This window comes from Scardinius erythrophthalmus, assembly GCF_964197995.2.
Source record: "Scardinius erythrophthalmus genome assembly, chromosome: 12".
Taxonomy (NCBI): Eukaryota; Metazoa; Chordata; class Actinopteri; order Cypriniformes; family Leuciscidae; genus Scardinius; species Scardinius erythrophthalmus.
In genome coordinates this window covers 19,151,023-19,156,221 of record NC_138232.1, presented here as the reverse complement: position 1 = coordinate 19,156,221, position 5,199 = coordinate 19,151,023, and positions in this window count along the sequence as shown.

Sequence of the window (5,199 nt, the reverse complement as noted above, 5' to 3'; positions counted from 1 at the left end):
ATCTTGTTTAGCAAGTACATTTGGTACTGAATGCACCTCACAAGAACTAACATTTTAAGTGATAATGTGCATGAGACTGTTATATTTTGAATATAATCACTTAGTCAGTGAATTGTTAGGGATCTTTTTTTTTTTTTTTTCTTCAGCGCAACCAATGAAAGCTCAGATACACTGCAGGAAATCTGGCCTGCTGTTTCTACTGTACTCAGTAAACTAGAACAGTTTCCACAATGTTCAAATACATGTTTCTAATATAGCGGAGAAGGTCGTAAAACGTCGACTATTTTCATCATTATGACCGCCGCTAGCGTAGCTAGCAAAAGCGGTCATATAGGGATTGTCAAAGTTTTTTTTTTTTTTTTTTTCCGTCAACGATACCAGGGACACCGAAGCACCGGGGAACATGAAATTTGGTGGGCATGTAGCCCCACTAGACTTCTAAGGAAAAATTTCGTTTGGTCCCCGGGGGCCACTCCCCCCCCGCGCTGGGCCCCCCCAAACCCAAAAAAATGCAGTTTTTCCTAAATAACTACCTGAACCGTGGCACCGAGGATGAAGAAATTTTTATGGTATGTTGGTCTACTAGACTTTTACGGAAAAATTTCGTTTGGTCCCCGGTGGCCACTTCCCCCCCCCCGCGCTGGGGCCCCCGTAAATTTTTCGTCAACGATACCAGGGACACCGAAGCACCGGGGAACATGAAATTTGGTGGGCCTGTAGCCCCACTAGACTTCTAAGGAAAAATTTCGTTTGGTCCCCGGGGGCCACTCCCCCCCCACGCTGGGCCCCCCCAAACCCAAAAAATGCAGTTTTTCCTAAATAACTACCTGAACCGTGGCACCGAGGATGAAGAAATTTTTATGGTATGTTGGTCTACTAGACTTTTACGGAAAAAATTCGTTTGGTCCCCAGGGGCCACTCCCCCCCCCCCCCGCACTGGGGCCCCCGTAAATTTTTCGTCAACGATACCAGGGACACCGAAGCACCGGGGAACATGAAATTTGGTGGGCATGTAGCCCCACTACACTTCTACGGAAAAATTTCGTTTGGTCCCCGGGGGCCACTCCCCCCCCGCGCTGGGCTACCCCAAACCCAAAAAAATGCAGTTTTTCCTAAATAACTACCTGAACCGTGGCACCGAGGATGAAGAAATTTTTATGGTATGTTGGTCTACTAGACTTTTACGGAAAAATTTCGTTTGGTCCCCGGGGGCCACTTCCCCCCCTGCGCTGGGGCCCCCGTAAATTTTTCATCAACGATACCAGGGACACCGAAACACCGGGGAACATGAAATTTGGTGGGCATGTAGCCCCACTAGACTTCTACGGAAAAATTTCGTTTGGTCCCCCCCCGCGCTGGGCCCCCCCAAACCCAAAAAATGCAGTTTTTCCTAAATAACTACCTGAACCGTGGCACCGAGGATGAAGAAATTTTTATGGTATGTTGCTCTTAAGGGCCCACATCAACCTAGCCCATAATCACTCATTTGTGATTTGCGCCCCTCCCATAAAAAATGAAAATGCAATATTATTCTGCTTTAATCGCCCCTATCTTCAGTGGAGATGTTCAGAACTGCACCATATTTCATGTGTATGATTAACTTGACATCCTCTGGGGGTATCCTCTGCTAAGTTTTGTAGAATTTCATCCATGGGGGGGTATAAAATAAATTCATTTATGTGCACATTTAGTGACTGTACACTCATCGGCCTGTAGATGGTGCTGTTGAGCGAAGGGTTGCTGGTTTAGGATGATACTGTCACACACACACATGCAGGAATACAAACAAACGCAAGCATGCACACACACTGACATCCACACGCACAGACACACACCCATACACACACATACAAATCCACATGCACACACACACACACACACACACACACAGACACACACATACACAAACACACACACATACACACACACGCACACACACAGACAGACATGCACATACTATTACTTTTTTTAGGTATATACATAAACACGCAATACAGCCAAATTACTCCACGTCATTTATTTTTCTGGAAAGCCAGTGCAGGCCTGAGCGGCGGTCATATTTTGTACCGCGATGCGGTACATCTAGTTCAGGAATTAGCATGTATTTATGAATTACACTGAATTAAGCAAATACAGGGATATTACAGACGTGTCTGCGTTAAACTGTAAGCTAGCTACTTTTAATGCAATAATGTTTTTGTTAGAGAATGGTAATTAACATTAGTTCTCAAAAAAAGCACATGGGATTCGTGCATCTAAAAGTACGGCTCAAGAGTTTAACAAAATGATTGATGCATTTAATGTGTAGCAAATAAAAGGAAATTACCTTTATGTGAAATCTGAATATAAATACCTATATATACTCTCACAATGTGGGAATGCCTACTTAATATATATATATTATATATATATATATATATATATATATATATTTATATATATATATTTTATATGTATATATACACTCACCTAAAGGATTATTAGGAACACCATACTAATACTGTGTTTGACCCCCTTTCGCCTTCAGAACTGCCTTAATTCTACGTGGCATTGATTCAACAAGGTGCTGAAAGCATTCTTTAGAAATGTTGGCCCATGTTGATAGGATAACATCTTGCAGTTGATGGAGATTTGTGGGATGCACATCCAGGGCACGAAGCTCCCGTTCCACCACATCCCAAAGATGCTCTATTGGGTTGAGATCTGGTGACTGTGGGGGCCATTTTAGTACAGTGAACTCATTGTCATGTTCAAGAAACCAATTTGAAATGATTCGAGCTTTGTGACATGGTGCATTATCCTGTTGGAAGTAGCCATCAGAGGATGGGTACATGGTGGTCATAAAGGGATGGACATGGTCAGAAACAATGCTCAGGTAGGCCGTGGCATTTAAACGATGCCCAATTGGCACTAAGGGGCCTAAAGTGTGCCAAGAAAACATCCCCCACACCATTACACCACCACCACCAGCCTGCACAGTGGTAACAAGGCATGATGGATCCATGTTCTCATTCTGTTTACGCCACATTCTGACTCTACCATCTGAATGTCTCATCAGAAATCGAGAGTCATTAGACCAGGCAACATTTTTCCAGTCTTCAACTGTCCAGTTTTGGTGAGCTCATGCAAATTGTAGCCTCTTTTTCCTATTTGTAGTGGAGATGAGTGGTACCCCGTGGGGTCTTCTGCTGTTGTAGCCCATCCGCCTCAAGGTTGTGCGTGTTGTGGCTTCACAAATGCTTTGCTGCATACCTCGGTTGTAACGAGTGGTTATTTCAGTCAAAGTTGCTCTTCTATCAGCTTGAATCAGTCGCCCATTCTCCTCTGACCTCTAGCATCAACAAGGCATTTTCGCCCACAGGACTGCCGCATACTGGATGTTTTTCCCTTTTCACACCATTCTTTGTAAACCCTAGAAATGGTTGTGCTTGAAAATCCCAGTAACTGAGCAGATTGTGAAATACTCAGACCGGCCCGTCTGGCACCAACAACCATGCCACGCTCAAAATTGCTTAAATCACCTTTCTTTCCCATTCTGACATTCAGTTTGGAGTTCAGGAGATTGGCTTGACCAGGACCACACCCCTAAATGCATTGAAGCAACTGCCATGTGATTGGCTGATTAGATAATTGCATTAATGAGAAATTGAACAGGTGTTCCTAATAATCCTTTAGGTGAGTGTATATATACATATATATATATATATATATATATATATATATATATATATATATATACATATATATACATATATATATATATATATATATATATATATATATATATATATACACACAGACACACATATATACACACATACATACATAGATATTATTAGTATTATTTTTATTAAAGTTGGCATTCCTGCATTTTGAAAGTCCAACAGTTTTATCTGATCTTGATTCTTCCCATTTGTTTTATTCGTGTATATATTTCATACAAGGATAGACATTTTATTACCTATAGAAGGATTTGACATGCTTTATTCTCTTAACCCTCTAGTGTTTTTCACATGGCGATCAAAAATAACCGTTTTTTTTTATTTTCAATTAAATGAATGTTATGTACTTTAGTTCGATAATGTTTTTTATTTAATATTTTGTATTTTTAAGGGATTTTATGGTACTATTATGCTGTAGTTAATCCATTTATTCCCTTTTTGAGTATAGACCTGAAAATGAAATTTCCAAATTAAACTGTCATAAATCTTGAATGCTTTAGTCTTTAATCTTGAATCTCTTTTCAAAGACAACACGTTGCAAATTATTGCTGAAGTGAAAAAAGTGAACATAAAAAAGTTACAGAATTTTACGTTTCTTGTTACAGAAGTACTATTTTACATTTTTATATGAAATATATATTTTCAAAAACACGTTTTACCCTAAAACTGCAAGAAAATCAAAGACATAAATCTGAACGAGTTGTGTTCCAAATTTGAGATGGATTTTGTTTGGGCGCAGTACCAAAACTTTCCACTAGATGAAATTTGTCTCCCATTCATTTCCAATGCGGTTCCAATTGACCGGGAGGAGTACAAGTGTGACTTTTTTTTTTCAGCACCATTTAACCTTTTCGAATCATGACCATGTTTTTTGTGTGTGTGTGTGTGTGTTCGCATAGCAAGTGCGAAAACCTTTACCAAGTTTCATACAATTCCGTAAAATTTCCAGTCAAAAATGACCGAAGAGCACAATAGGGTCAACTCTGTTGAGCGAACCGGTCACACTTTATATTAGGTGTCTTTAGCTACTATGTACTTGCATAAAAATAAAAACATGTTAGGTACAATGTAGTTATTGTGTTCATTTTGTATTGCAAAACACTTTGCTGCTATTGAGATGAGATGGGATACGGGTAAGATTAGGGACAGGTTTAGTGGTATGGTTAGGTTTAAGGGTGGGGTAAGGTGTAACTGCTTTATTTACACACAGGTATTATTTAACAATATAAGTACAGTGTAAAAACATACATTCATTCAATAAGTGCATTGTTTCAAATCATTAACTTAAATGTTAGTTCATACTAGTAGTTAAAGACACTGAATATAATGTGGGACCAGAGAACCTGTTTAGAAAACACACCACATGAACAATCACATTCAATTCTTGCAATGGAGTTTAGTATTGCTCGATAGAAATATGACTTTCCAGAATGGCTCCACCCTAAGTAACTATGACACTATGCTATTTACAACTTGA